This window comes from Schistocerca americana, chromosome 4, assembly GCF_021461395.2.
Source record: "Schistocerca americana isolate TAMUIC-IGC-003095 chromosome 4, iqSchAmer2.1, whole genome shotgun sequence".
NCBI lineage: Eukaryota > Metazoa > Arthropoda > Insecta > Orthoptera > Acrididae > Schistocerca > Schistocerca americana.
The window spans coordinates 296018728-296035641 of NC_060122.1; positions in this window are offsets into that span (position 1 = coordinate 296018728).

Below are 16914 nucleotides of genomic sequence, written 5' to 3' on the forward strand. Positions count from 1 at the left end.
ATGCTACGTTCTCAGAATGCTATACAACAATTCAAGCAAAATAACATTAGTAGTTTTATCTCAATAAAGCAGGTTGGTAATACTTAACTTGAATGTACAAAGGTGTCGCGAGCTATGGGCGACATGCAACATAAATCTGAGTCTTTGCTATACACAATGTTCAAACAAGCAATGGATATGGATCACTAAAATATGATATCGTAGCACTCTCTGCTAGGCCGTGCTAATACTCCACTAATGTCTGGCGAGGCTGGCAAGAGGCTTGTATTCACTTCGGCTAGATGCTGCGACTATCGTTGTGACGTCCTGGTCAGCGCGCTATTGGCTGACATCGCCTCACCGCCTTCTCTGGTCTTGTGTTCTTCCACTTCGTTCCGGCGCTTGTGTTTGCGCCAGAATAGCTATGTCCAAAGGCACTTAAAACTTTGGCGCTAATAGCACAGGCACATAGGGAACACACACGACGCAGATCTGTAAGTCCACAGTATTGGTGATAAGTTGAGAAAACCGTCCCGAAACACATGTGCTACAAAACGCAACTGTTTCCTGCACATGTACCCCGACATCAGTATGGGATATGATCGCCATGCACACGTACACGGGATCAGGTGGTCGAGCAGCTGCTGGGATATAGCGTCCCATTGTTGCACCTCTGCCTCTCGGAGCTCCTGAAATGTCCTAGGGGTTTGAAGACGTGCAGTGACACGTCGACCGAGAGCACCCCAGACGTGCTCCATGGAGTTTAGGAGAACAGGCAGGCCACTCCATTTGCTTGATATCTTCTGTTTCAAGGTACTCCTCCAAGATGGCAGATCGGTGGGGCCGTGCGTTATCATCCATCAGGAGGAAGGTGGTACTCACTGCACCGCTGAAAAGGCGGACATACTGGTGCAAAATGACGTCCCAACACACCTGACCTGTTACAGTTCCTCTGTCAAAGACATTCAGGGGTGTACGTGCACCAATCATAATCCCACCCCACACCATCAAACCACGACCTCCATGCAGGTCCCTTTCAAGGATATTAAGGGTTTGGTACCTGGTTCCTGGTTCACGCCAAATGAAAACGCGGCGAGAATCATTGTTCAGACTATACCTGGACTCGTCCATGAACCTAACTGGGACCACTGTTCCAATGACCATATACTGTGTTCTTGACACCATGCTTTACGGGCTGTCCTGTGACCAGGGGTCAGTGGAATGCAACTTTCAGGTCTCCAGGAGAATAAACCATGTCTGTTCAGTCGTCTGTAGAATGTGTGTCCCGTACTACAGCGCCTGGACACGTTTCCTGTCTGCTGGAATCGTTGCCATAATCTTGAGATCATACTGTGGCACACGGAGGGCCCATGCTGCGACCTGCTGTTTTTGACCATCCTGCAGTCGGCCTTGTATTCTACTCCTCATAACGTCATCAAAATGTGTTTTTTGAGCCATTTTAAACACATAGTCACCATTAGCAAGTCTGAAAACGTCCGCACACTTACTCGCTGCACCGTACTCTGACATGCACCAATACACCTCTGCGTTTGTGGACAGCTGCCAGCGCCACAATCTACATCTACATTTATACTCCGCAAGCCACCCAACGGTGTGTGGCGGAGGGCACTTTACGTGCCACTGTCATTACCTCCCTTTTCTGTTCCAGTCGCGTATGGTTCGCGGGAAGAACGACTGTCTGAAAGCCTCCGTGCTCGCTCGAATCTCTCTCATTTTACATTCGTGATCTCCTCGGGAGGTATAAGTAGGGGGAAGCAATATATTCGATACCTCAGCCAGAAACGCACCCTCTCGAAACCTGGCGAGCAAGCTACACCGCGATGCAGAGCGCCCCTCTTGCAGAGTCTGCCACTTGAGTTTGCTAAACATCTCCGTAACGCTATCACGGTTACCAAATAACCCTGTGACGAAACGCGCCGCACTTCTTTGGATCTTCTCTATCTCCTCTGTCAACCCGATCTGGTACGGATCCCACACTGATGAGCAATACTCAAGTATAGGTCGAACAAGTGTTTTGTAAGCCACCTCCTTTGTTGATGGACTACATTTTCTAAGGATTCTCCCAATGAATCTCAACCTGGTACCCGCCTTACCAACAATTAATTTTATATGATCATTCCACTTCAAATCATTCCGCACGCATACTCCCAGATATTTTACAGAAGTAACTGCTACCAGTGTTTGTTCCGCTCTCATATAATCATACAATAAAGGATCCTTCTTTCTATGTATTCACAATACATTACATTTTTCTATGTTAAGGATCAGTTGCCACTTCCTACACCAAGTACCTATCCGCTGCAGATCTTCCTGCATTTCGCTACAATTTTCTAATGCTGCAACTTCTTTGTATACTACAGCATCATCCGCGAAAAGCCGCATGGAACTTCCGACACTATCTACTAGGTCATTTATATATATTGTGAAGAGCAATGGTCCCATAACACTCCCTTGTGGCACGCCAGAGGTTACTTTAACGTCTGTAGACGTCTCTCCATTGATAACAACATGCTGTGTTCTGTTTGCTAAAAACTCTTCAATCCAGCCACACAGCTGGTCTGGTATTCCGTAGGCTCTTACTTTGTTTATCAGGCGACAGTGCGGAACTGTATCGAACGCCTTCCGGAAGTCAAGGAAAATAGCATCTACCTGGGAACCTGTATCTAATATTTTCTGGGTCTCATGAACAAATAAAGCGAGTTGGGTCTCACACGATCGCTGTTTCCGGAATCCATGTTGATTCTGGGTTTCCAAAAACGACATGATACTCGCGCAAAAAACATGTTCTAAAATTCTACAACAGATCGACGTCAGAGATATAGGTCTATAGTTTTGCGCATCTGCTCGACGACCCATCTTGAGGACTGGGACTACCTGTGCTCTTTTCCAATCATTTGGAACCTTCCGTTCCTCTAGAGACTTGCGGTACACGGCTGTTAGAAGGGGAGCAAGTTCTTTCGCGTACTCTGTGTAGAATCGAATTGGTATCCCGTCAGGTCCAGTGGACTTTGCTCTGTTGAGTGATTCCAGTTGCTTTTCTATTCCTTGGACACCTATTTCGATGTCAGCCATTTTTTCGTTTGTGCGAGGATTTAGAGAAGGAACTGCAGTGCGCTCATCCTCTGTGAAACAGCTTTGGAAAAAGGTGTTTAGTATTTCAGCTTTAAGCGTATCATCCTCTGTTTCAATGCCATCATCATCCCGGAGTATTTGGATATGCTGTTTCGAGCCACTTACTGATTTAACGTAAGACCAGAACTGTCTAGGATTTTCTGTCAAGTCGGTACATAGAATTTTACTTTCGAATTCACTGAACGCTTCACGCATAGCCCTCCTTACGCTAACTTTGACATCGTTTAGCTTCTGTTTGTCTGAGAGGTTTTGGCTGCGTTTAAACTTGGAGTGAAGCTCTCTTTGCTTTCGCGACGACCGCAGGTCAAATGCACCGCATGGTTATACCCCGAGGTGATTTAAACCGTCAAACCGCCCACCAGAGCGTTGTTTCACCGTATATCAGCATTATCCTTAATTTATGAGCATGGGTACATATATATATATGCCCCGCCGTTAGAAAGCTTCCCTTACACAGAGTCGCTCACAGGCAGGACTGAACTGTCCAAAAAGAACAGTCTTTTTAGTAACTGCGTTCCTTTGCCTCTCCAGTCCCACTCGCAAATCCGTGCTGCTCTGCATTTTCCCACATACCAAAGACTTACGAAAAAAAGCTAACTGTGACCAGGTTAGAAAGAAAAAGGAATCATTCTTTCTAAAGTAGTACGTCCAGTCTCTGTAATTATGAAACTTGAAAAATTGAAATGCTTTGCTATAGCCTCCTTTAATATTATGACTAACAGTATAATGAGGAAAAGAAAGGCATGCGATAAGGGTTGCTGCCTTACACAGTTATTCCGAATAAAGACATGGACTTGTTCAATATTGGCAACCATTGTGGCAGAAGCTGGACGCCTAGCTCTTTGCTCATCCTTCGCGTCCGTCCGATTACTTTCAAACTGTTCAGTAGACTGGTAAACATTTCCTTTTGATAAAACATTTCCCCCTTGTTGTCCTGAAAGTCGTCTATGAACTGCCGCTCCTGGTATACTATCAGACCACAAAAAGCTGATTACGGAACTCTGTTTTTCTGTGTACAAACAGAGAATGGCGCGGCCTCTTCACATCGCAACAGCGCAAAGCGGACTGATGTGGTAACGCCGCAGCCTACCACAGGAGGGTGTCACCTAACGCCTGGTGGACACACAGAGGCGTAGACTCAGCCTAAGGACATTTAGTGTAAAATTGGCAATGTTTGTTGACTTACCCTCTTATTTTCTGGGTCAGTTTCATTTAGCCCACGTGGTATTTGTATCGAGCGAGGGTACAACGTATATCTAATCTGTTGTACGCGGAACCAGATAGCGTGGCCGCTGATACGCCGTCAGTGTGGGAGGACGGCTCGGCAGGCAGCGGCGGTGTTGAGAATGGCTGCAGCCGGCCGGCCTCGGCCTGGGGGCGCTTTATAGACGCCCCGCGCGGCTCGGCAGGACAATAGGCCCGCCGTCTTCTGGAAGGCACGTCGCAATGGCCCGAGAAAACCAAGACACACGGCCGCGCCTGTCCGCCGAGCGCCGACTCAGCGGCGGCTCCACTGGCTGCGATACCGCCCGAGGGTCTTTTAAGCTACGCTGACGGAAAAAAATAGCAAGAGAAAGCATAATTAATGTATAGTAGGAATAAAGGACAGCCAACCAGTCGCAAGAAATGGTGATTTTCAAATAACTTTGACCACGGTTTCGACGGTTCTAACCCGGTTTTCTTCAGAAGGACAGACAACTTCACATTAGCAATTCACTCAGTAAAAGCTGTTTCCACATGAAATTTATCGGAAACATTCTGTATGTCCATACGCAGAAATTGCTTAGAATAACAGACCATGTTAGCAGCTACATGCCGACACGATGGGGTTCCATACCTATCGCACTTCGTCATCAATATAGAGACGGTTGATGCTGCTTGTGGAAGGCGCTGGACTTTGACGTTGGAAAAAGCAAACGTTACAGTGTCGACAAAGAGAGGTATAGTTCAGTTTATCACATTCACGGTGCAGGTCTGTTGAGCATCATTTTCTACGAAAGTCCTAACGTCATGTCCGTTAGCAAATTTTACTATGCTGCGGGTAAGGTTTCACTTCGTCATTCAAATACACACATCAAAAAATTCAAATGTTCAAATGCGTGTGAAATCTTATGGAACTTAACTGCTAAGGTCATCAGTCCCTAACCTTACACACTACTTAACCTAAATTATCCTAAGGACAAACACGCACACTCATGCACGAGGGAGGACTCGAACCTCCGCCGGGACCAGCCGCACAGTCTATGACTGCAGCGCCTTAGACGGCGCGGCTAATCCCGCGAGGCCAAATACACACATAAAAAACAGTTTTACATCACCTCGGTTGCGAGAGTTCCGGAAACTGTCGAGAAAATGGGAATAGAGATCAACATAAACATAATTTCCGCCCTTTTTATTGCTCATGAAAATCACACATTGAATGTTGTACCACCATACAACGAGACCTCCAGAGGTGATGGTTCAGATTGCTGTACACTCCGGTACCTCTAATACCAAGTAGCACGTCCTCTTGCATTGATGCATGCCTGTATTCGTCAAGGCATACTATCCACAGGTTCATCAAGGCACTGTTGGTCCAGATTGACCACTTCTCAACGCGATTCGGCGTAGATCCATCAGAGTGGTTGGTGGATCACGCCGTCCATAATCAGCCCTTTTCAATCTATCCCAGGCATGTTCTATAGGCTTCATGTCTGGAGAACATGCTGGCCACTCTAGTCGAGCGATGTCGTTATCCTGAAGAAAGTCATTCACAAGATGTGCACGATCGGGGGGCGAATTGTCGTCCATGAAGACGAATGCCTCGCCAATATGCTGCCGATATGGTTGCACTATCGGTCGGAGGATGGCATTCACGTGTCGTACAACCGTTATGGCGCCTCCCATGACCACCACCGGCGTACATCGGCTCCACATAATGCCACCCCAAAACAGCAGGGAACTTCCACCTAGTAGCACTCGCTGGACAGTGTGTCTAAGGCGTCCAGCCTGACCGGGTTGCCTCCAAAAACATCTCCGATTGACTAGTTGAAGGCATATGCGACACTCAACGGTGACGAGAACGTGATGTCAATCCTGTCCATTCGGCACATTGTTGGCCCCATCTGTATCGCGCTGCATGGTGTCGTGGTTGCAAAGATGGACTTCGCCATGGACGTCGGGAGTGAAGTTGCTCCTCATGCAGCCTATTGTGCACAGTTTGAGTCGTAACAAGACTCCCTGAAGTTGCACGAGAAGCATTATTCAACATGGTGGCGTTGCTGTCAGGGTTCCTACGAGCCATAATCCATAAGTAGCGGTCATCCACTGCAGTAGTAGCCCTTGGGCGGGCTGAGCGATGCATGTCATCGACAGTTCCTGTCTCTCTGTATCTCTTCCATGTCCGATCAACATCGCTTTGGTTCACTCTTAGACGCCTGGACACTTCCCTTGTTGAAAGCTTTTCCTGGCACAAAGTAACAATGCAGACGCGATTGAACCACGGTATTGGCCGTCTAGGCATGGTTGAATTACAGACAACATGAGCCTGGTGGACACAACCGGCTGTGTACATCTTTGGGCGGGTTTAGTGCCATCTATGAACAGTCAAAGGGACTGTATCTGTGATACAATATCCACAGTGAACGTCTATCTTCAGGACTTCTGGGAACCGGCGTGATGCAAAACTTTCTTTGATGTGTGTATGATTGATACAGATGGGAATTCAGCTTTCCCGATTTTGAGCACGTGACGAACACATTTCCACATTACCTCTGGAGACCAACTTCTTGAGAGACACGTGGACCGTATTTTGCATGGGTTTCTTGCAGGCATTAGAATACTGTTGGCAGCAGTTTCCGGATGCAGTGATGGAATATTTCCCAGTATCCGAGTGCGAACTGCAACAAACGCTTTCTTCTCTCCTCGATGTATCAACGTGCGTTTTGTATAGTCACGATATTGACATCCTCTGTGGTTGGTGTTTATGAAACACATTGGTGATACGTTGCAATCATAGTCTTGGTCTGTCACTGAAAGTGCTCGGCAGCTTAAAGTGCATTTACAATCGTAGTCACTCCTTTCTTGGAAACAAATTTGGTGACATGACATTGGCGTATTCCGTGTCGCGCTTTGAATCTCTTTGCTCACGCTGATGATACCGTGAACTGAAAATCCCTCTCCGCAGATTTATACTGCATAATCGCTGCTACCACCCATTTCTCTGCATTTTCCTGGCTTCAACGAATTGTCGATGGGTATTTATCGACGGCATTTAACTTATCGACTCTGGATCCTCCGTTTCGATGTCTGCTTCCTACCTCTTCTATAAGTTCTTCCTCGTTAATCTTGAGGTTGATCTGTTTGTTTCCAGAGCTTTCAAACTGCATTTAAGATGTCGTTTCGCCATTGTAACCGTAGTTATTATGATATCCAGTAGTACTTGCCCCCACGCCTTACATCTCGCTGGTCCTGGTTCTTACGCGGAGTCTTCACCTTCTCGTCATTTCAGAAGTGATCACGTTGATGCACCAGAACCGTCGGAGATATTGGTACATTCGACAAAATCTGGAAGAGTGTCTGTTTCACTTCCATAAACAACCTCTTCGACATCCACAAAAGTCATTTCCCGGCGTATAATCCAAACCGTTTATACTATCCTTTGCCAACTATCCGAGATCTTTCAGAAACCGATGCGCTCTCAGCTGGTAGTGCAAAGCCATTGTCTCCTAATAAATTCGAGAAAACTTGTATGCCATCAGCAAGTTCTTATTTGCTGTCTTTGCTCAAGTTTTCACAGATATCTGCAACATCTTCCACATTTCGAACTTCGCATTCCGCTGGCGAATTTGTCGAAAGTTGCAATTTAGGTAGTTCACTTTCACACAAACGTCGACAATGGTACGAAACAGTTTGATTAAGTTATATTCACTCGCCAAGGAGCTCTCGATGTGGACTCTGTGAGTCCGTGAACAACACTCATGGCTTAATTGGATACCAGGCCGTCTCGACCGCTCGATCGCAGACTTGCTCAGCGGAATGCATAGTATAACGGGGACTCAGGCTCAGCATGAAACCACAAAAACGTTAGTAACTATAACGTTATTGACTTATGACCCCTGTTGTACTGATAGTATCTCTTTGTTCTTAGACAATGCTGGTTATTTTCCGTAGTCTATGATTAGCATCTTTGCTTAATAATCGACACGTTCTCGGTCTCAGGTTCGAACCACATCAGCTTTATTTTGAATAAAATTATCAGCATCGGCGTACAAAGACTTCCCGGCTTAAGAAGTCACCTTCATTCAGCCAACGGCCTTGTCAAAGAGGGCAGAGGTTCAGGGCACTCTTTTGTCCATGCGGTGTGAAACTGCCCCTAAAGGCGGAACAATAGGCAATGATCCACATGTGGCCTGTAATTGAAAAAGTGTCATGATGATCTCTCCACTGGCAAAAGATTCCGAAATAGTCCACCATTAGCATATCCGGGAGGTGACTGGCGAGAGGGAGGTGACCGTGAAGAAAAGATCGAATAACTGACGAAAGGATAACGTTCTACGATTCGGGGCGTGGACTGTCAGAAGTATGAACGTGGTATGGCAGCTAGAAATTGTGAAAAGACAAATGTAAAGGCTCAATCTAGAAATAGTGAGGGTCAGTGAAGTGAAATGGAGACAAGACAAAGATTTCTGGTCACATGAGTATAAGTAATATCAACAGAGCAGAGAGTGGTATAACGGGAGTAGGATTCGTCATGAATGGGAAGGCAAGGCAGAGAGTGTGGTACTATGAACAGTTCAGTGATAGGGAAGTTCTCATAAGAATCGACAACAAACAAACACCGACAGTGATATTTCAGTTATACATGCCAGCGTCGCAAGCTGAAGATGAAGAGACATATGACGTATATGAGGATATTGGGCAGGTCATTCATTACGTTCAGGGAGATGACATTCTAATAGTCATTGGGAACTGGAATACCATTGTTGGGGAAGGAGTAGAAGCTAGGGTTACGGTAGAATATGGACTTTGTACTAGGAATGAGAGAGGAGAAAGACTAATTGAGTTCTGCATAAATTTCAGTTAGTAAATGGCTCTGAGCACTATGGGACTCAACTGCTGTGGTCATAAGTCCCCTAGAACTTAGAACTACTTAAACCTAACTAACCTAAGGACAGCACACAACACCCAGCCATCACGAGGCAGAGAAAATCCCTGACCCCGCCGGGAATCGAACCCGGGAACCCGGGCGTGGGAAGCGAGGACGCTACCGCACGACCACGAGATGCGGGCTTCAGTTAGTAACAGTGAATAATCTGTTCAAGAATCACAAGAGGAGGATGTATACTTGGAAAAGGCCAGGGGGTACGGGAAGATTTCTGTTAGATTACATCAAGGTCAGGCAGAGATTCCGAAATCAGGTACTGTATTGTAAGGCTTATCCAAGAGCAGATATAGACTCGGATCACAATTTAGTAATGATGAAGAGCAGGCTGATGTTTAAGAGACTAGACAGGAAAAAGTAAATACACAAAGAAGTGGGATACGGAAGGAATGACGAGATATGGTTGAGGGTCTCTAAGGCTACAGATAGCGCGTTAGCTCAGTAGGAATTTCAGTTGAAGAGTAATGGACATCTCTAAAAAAGGCAATCACAGAAGTCTGAATGAAAAACATAGGCACAAAGGAAATAACTCCAAAGAAGCCATGGATAACAGAAGAAATTCTTCAGTTGATCTATGAAAGAAGGAACTACAAATACGTCCATGGAAATTAAGAAATGGCTGCAAAAAATATGAAGGAATCGAAAAGGAGATGATTGTTGGAAGGACTGACCGAGTGTACAGGTAAGTCAAAGCAACCTTCGGTCAAATGAAAAGTGATGATGGTAACATTAAGCGTGCATTGGGCAGTCCACTGTTAAATGCAGAGGAGAGAGTGGAACGGTGGGAAGAGTACACAGAAGGCTTCTATGACGGGGAATACTTGTCTGATGTGATACAAAAAGAAGCAGGAGTAGATGGAGAAGACATAGGGGATCCAGTATTAGACTCATAATTTGAAAGAGCTTTGGAAGACTTAAAACCAAATAAGGCAAAAGTACAGATAACATTCCATCAGAATTTATAAAATAATTGGGGAAGTGGGAACAAAACGACTTTTCACGTTGGTATGTAGAACGAAAGTGTCTGGCGACGTACTATCACACTTTCGGGAAAATATCATCCACGCAATTGCGAAGACTGCAACAGCTGAGAAGTGCGAGGATTATCGCACAGTCAGCTTAATAGCTCGTGCATCCAAGCTGCTGACATGAATATTATACAGAAGAATGGGAAAGAAAATTGATGATGTTTTAGATGACGATCGGTTTGGCTTTAGGAAAATTAAAGGCACCACAAAGGCAATTCTGTCGTTACGATTGATAATGGAAGTAAGACTCAAGGAGAACCATGAAACGTTCGAAGAATTTATCGACCTGGAAAAAAACATTCGCAAATACATGTTGCAAAATGTTTGAAATTCAGAGAGAAAGAGAATTACTCTACAGGGGAAGACGGGTACTGTACAATACGTATAAGAGAGACGGGTAATATCCTATATGTACAAGAACCAAAAGGGAACAATAGCAGTGGAAGACCAAGAACGAAGTGCTCGGATTAAAAAGTGTGTAAGACAGGGAGGTAGTATTTCGCCCCTCTTGTTCAATCTATGCATCGAATAAGCAATGATGGAAATATAAGAAAGGTTGAAGAGTGGAATTAAAGTTCAAGATGAAAGGATATCAATGATAAGATTCGCTGACGACATTGCTATCTTCAGTGAAAGTGAAAAAGAATTACAGGATCTGATGACTGGAATGAAAAATCTAATGGGTACAAAATATGGACTGAGTGTAAATCGAATAAAGACGAAAATAGTGAGAAGTAACAGAAACGAGAACAGCGAGAACTTAAGTTCACGATTGATGGTCACAAAGTAGATGAATTTAAGGAATTCTTCTACCTAGGGAGCAAAATAACAAGGACGGACGGAGCAAGGAGGACATCAAAAGCAGACTAGCGCTGGCCAAAAGGGAATTCCTGGTCAAGAAATCTTCTAGTGTCAAACATAGGGCTTAACTTGAGAAAGACATTTCTGAGAAGTTACGCTTGGAGCACTGCATTGTGTGGCAGTGAAACAAGGACTATGGGAAAACTAGAGCAGAAGAGAGTCGAAGTATTTGAGATGTGCTGTTACAGAAGAATACTGAAAATTAGGTAACGTAAGGTAAGGAATGAGGAGGTTCTGCGCAGAAACGGAGAGAAAAGGAATACCTTGAAAACACTCACAAGAAGAAAGGAGAAGATGATAGGACATCTATTATGACATCAGGGAATAACTTCCATGGTACTAGAGGGAGCTGTCGATATTAAAAGCTGTAAAGGAAGACATAGATTGGAATAAATACAACAAGCAATTGAGAATGTAGGTTGCAAGTGCTTCTCTGATGTATAGCAATGAAAATATGATTTTCCGCCATCAACTTGGACCTCGATTTTTTCAACAACTAGGGAGTGTCTAGCAAGAAGACGGAAAATGTGTCTCTTTACTTTGAACGGAGAACGTCCTCGCAAAACTTAATCAATATCGGTGTCCACACGTCAGACCCGCACCTCATTAACTGAGGTGGAGTTGCTAGCACAGGTGTAACGGACTGGTTATCAGACAGTGGCTACACCTCTAGTAGGTGTGATTGTTAGCAGCAATACTTGGGCAAACTTCAGGATATTATGAGGACTGACAATAAGGAAACACCGTGGAATCACTGTACGAGGTTAAGCATACAGTTATATTAGGCTCACCAGTGTATGTATTTTTCTGTCTATATTTTCTGCAATAGAACACAACGCCGTCCCGAAGGATACAACATCTTGGTACAGTGATAAAACTGAGTTTGAATATCGAATGCAAATAAATCTGTAAGAGGCATCTGAAGATGTATTTGAAATAAATTCGAAACTGGTAGTGGTTTGATTTAAATAAACTTTTTAAACGTAACTTGTAGCTGACTGCTGCTTAAATTTTAAACCTTATAACTGTCAGCCACACTTCTCGGAAGCTTCTGACAAGATAACGTTCCTTTCTCTTTTTTCCAGAGCGTTTTGACTCTTTCCCTCTCCACCATCCGTCTTTCCCGCTGTGAGTGTGCGTGTTTCGCCTTCGCTCTTTTTATCTGGTTTTGTTGCCTTTTCGGCTCAATTGTTTCATTTTATTAGTCCGTGTACCATTGCAATCGTTTAAAATATACTTTGCAAATGCTATAATGGGTATACGACGGGGTGATGAAAAGTGATGCCTCCGAATTTTTTATGTGAAAATTCTTAAAGCTTTTTAAATAAAACAAATGTTATTGACATTCTGTATCTGTATATTCATATCTACATATTTGAATCCCTCTTCCACTAGAGGGTTCTGAATTGTAAAGTGTAACATGGCGGTGTGTAATGTATGTATGCCGGTACAAGTGAAATTGCGGGCTGTAATCCCTCAGAAAACTGAAAGCACAAATTCTAAGGGTTCGTCCACGCTTAGAGCACCCTTTCTTTCTGCGACACAATGCCAGACTACATACGAGCACTGAGGCATCTGCAACAATCCGACTTCTTCCGTTTGCTGTCATCAATCATCCTCCATACAGTCCCGACTTCGCCCCATCCGATTTTCATTTAAAATGTTTTCGATCTTGCTGAGGCATACATTACTTTTTGAAAGAATATACCGCCATTTGATTATGTACTTCTGTATATTTGCTGTGTACAGTCTAGATTTCGGCTTTCCGGCCATTATTGAATACAGTGATGTTAGACCGTTAACGTATTTTTCTGTGTATTGTGCAGGATGACTTTTTTTTTTCACGCCATTGTCGAACACAATGTTCTTAGACCATTAACATAATTTTTTTGTGTACTGTGCCAGGTGACAAGTACACAGTTCAGCACAGTTGCTAAACATGATATAACTGGTGTAAAATAAAAGTATTGCAGGAATATATCACGTTATCGCACAAGCACATTATATCTGGAAAACTAAGACGAAAGCAACTAAACACAAGACTAGCACTTGCCTGTAAGACATAAAAGTTCCAAAACTTAAAAGAACACCTTCGAGGACTTCACTTCGATAGTGATGAAGCGGTGCAAGCAGAGGTGAGATGTTAGTTTTGTCAGCAAAATCAAACATTCCACACTGACGGTATCAAGAGGCTGGTCTCTCATTGGGAGAAATGTGTTCGTGATCAGGGTGGCTACGTTGAGAAATAAGTAAGTGGACATGAAGAATAAAAATATAGACTGTCAATAATGTTTGTTTTATTTAAAAAGCTTTCCAGCATACCTTCGTCTTCTTAAGCCTTCCTCTTCGAGAGAAGTACATCTGCATATTCTGATTACGTTTCTTTAAAAAAAAAAAAAAAAAAAAAAAAAAAAAAAAAAAAAAAATACACGGTCTGGCAGATGAAATGCCATAAATGCCATCCAACCTGTCAATGAATGCCGAATAAAATCTCACCAAAGAGAAACGGAAAACATCACAGCAGACATGAAAACAATAATCTAATTTTCATTCGCAGCTGTTTTCCTAAAACATAATGTACTTTCAGATTTAAATGAAATAAGAACCTATTGACGATGCCAGAGACGTGTTGAAAGATACCTGGGTAAGAAAACTAACGTAATGTGAATCTGCATCTGCGTCGTGGAAAACCACTTGGAACAATATCATATAAACTGTTCAGCAAACGTTAGAAACCAACGGATTATAAGTGCACTAGAGGTCCGGTAAAAAGGAAGGGCCCGGAGAAATGGCGAAGCCACGGCCCGGGGTTGTTATCAGAATTAATCTCTTTGTCTGCAGCTGAGTGCGCGCTGTTTTGAAACTTCCTTTCTCCTTAGGGCTGCAGGGGGGCTTGTGAGAAGTTTGGAGGGTAGGAAAGGCGGACCGGCGGGTGGTACTCGTAGATCTGCGGCCTGGCTGGCTCGCTCAACCGGCAAGAGCCCGCGGAAGGGGAGGGTCAACGTCGGAAGGCCGACCGGGCGCCCTGTTTTTCCCTGCCACAGGTTTCAGATAAGGCTTCGGCGGCAATACACGCAACAGTTTAGGAACTGAACTAGGGAACGGAAACATGATATCTTAAAATTTCATGTACTATTTTATTTAATTGCGTTTAGTTTGTTATCAGTTCTACTTCGATAACGATGATTATCAGATATTCATCTCGAGGTTAAAACTCACTTTTTGTGTGTCCTTGTAAGCTTCAACAAATAAATAAACAAACGGAAAAAATCGCAATACCAAAAAGTAATTAATGTAAAGAAAGTTTGGAAATAAATGTCTAGGTAACATATTTAAGTGATTAACAATGCAAGATCACAGGTTGATGTAAGCGCAAGATAAGCTACCTGTAGAACATGTTGAGTTTCAACTACGGTATGTGGACGAACGTTATCCTGTTGGAAAACACCCCATGGAATGCTGTTCATGAATGGCAGCACAACAGGTCGAATCACTACACCGACTTACAATTTTCCAGTCAGGGTGCTTGGGATGACCACGAGAGTGCTCCTACTGTCATACATAATCGCATCCTAGATCGTAACTCCAGAGGTAGGTCCAGTGTGTCTAGCACTGACAGGCCATCACTGGCACCGAGGTAGAGCCAACTTTGCTGAGAAACAGATGTTCACGCTGTCCTCCAACGAGCTCTCGCTTGACACCACTGAAGTCGCAAATGGTGACGGTTTGGGGTAGGTGGAATGCCCGCTACAGTGCGTCTGGCTCGAAGCTCTCCTTGAAGTAATCGTTCTGTAACAGGTCACTGGGTCACATTGGTGCCAGCTGTTGCTCAAATTGCTGCTGCACATGCAGTACGATGCGGCAGAGCCATACGCCGAACGTGATGGTCTTCCCTCTCGGCAATGTCACGTGATCGTCCGGGGCCTGGTTCTCTTTCCAATGTACATTCTCGTCAACACAACTGCCAGAAATCATGCACAGTGGCTAAATTTAATTGATAATGGCGTCTTTGACGCCCTAAAGGTGTTCTCGACTAACACAACTCACCGCTTACTGTCTCAAAGGTATCTAACGCTCACACTGGGGTTACACTTCTGCGACTGTTGGGACATGTGAAAAGGCATCATCTTTACGATGTTGAAACACGCCTACCAGCTTTCGTTTATGTCGCACGGCTCCTTTTTGGTGTTGCGAATGTTTTCTCCGTCAGTGTATGTTTTGAAAAGATTCTGCTTTGAGAAAATACCTTCGTCCTCTTTTGAACCATACATGCCTCAGAGGAATTTCAGCACCAGCCTATATTTCCCTGCCAGTAAAGCTGATAAGCCACCCACACGTACAGATGCCTTAGTGGCTGCATCGTCCAGCCCGTACTAAGAAAATCTTAATTATTCGAATAATAATATTTCCAATCAGAGACTCAGATCGGAGGCAAGATTGAAAATCCAATGACCGCAACCACGGGCCGATTTCATGAACATTTACGAGTCAGGAAACTTAAATTTGTATTAAAACATGATTTTTTTCGGTATTCTGGATCTGCAGATGTGTTGCTTGGATATTAAATCGTGGAATGAAGTGTAAAAATAATTTTAATATTCGACGAACGTATCAAAGGAAGACACAAGAACGCGTATATAGCGCTCCGACATAGGACGTGAAACCTGGACACTAGTAAAGTAGGAGAAAGCTCGCCTCGAAGCTTCGTAAATGTGGTTTTGAAGGAGAATTACAAGAATTGGCTGGACTGACAGAAAAACGAATGAGGTGATCCTACAATAAATAGGAGAGAAGAAAGAATGCATAGCAAAACTTAGTGGACACTTAGACATCAAATTCTTTTGCAGAACATTTTCGAAAGCAAGATCGTAGAGAAGAAAACGAGGGGACGAAGTAGAATATCCTACTTAAGAAATACACTACTGGCCATTAAAATTGCTACACCACGAAGATGACGTGCTACAGACGCGAAATTTAATCGTCAGGAAGAAGATGCTGTGGTATGCAAATGATTAGCTTTTCAGAGCATTCACACAAGGTTGTCGCCGCTGGCGACACCTACAACGTGCTGACATGAGGAAAGTTTCCAACCGATTTCTCATACACAAACAGGACTTGACCGGCATTGTCTGGTGATACGTTGTTGTGATGCCTCGTGTAAGGAGGAGAAATGCGTACCAACACGTTCCGTCTTTGATAAAGGTCGGATTGTAGAATATAGCGATTGGGGTTTATCGTATCGCGACATTGCTGCTCGCGTTGGTCGAGATCCAATGACTGTTAGCAGAATATGGAATCGGTGGGTTCATGAGGGTAATACGGAACGCCGTGCTGGATCCCAACGGCCGCGTATCACTAGCAGTCGAGATGACAGGCATCTTAGCTGCATGGCTGTAACGGATCATGCAGCCACGTCTCGATCCCTGAGTCAACAGATGGGGATGTTTGCAACACAACAACCATCTGCACGAACAGTTCGACGACGTTTGCAGCAGCTCGGAGACCATGGCTGCGGTTACCCTTGACGCTGCATCACAGACAGGAGCGCCTACGATGGTGTACTCAACGACGAACCTGGCTGCACGAATGGCAAAACGTCATTTTTTCGGATGAATCCAGGTTCTGTTTACAGGATCATGATGGTCGCATACGCGTTTGGCGTCATCACGGTGAACGCACATTGGAAGCGTGTATTCGTCATTGCCATACTGGCGTATCACCCTTCGTGATGGTATGGGGTGCCTTTGGTTA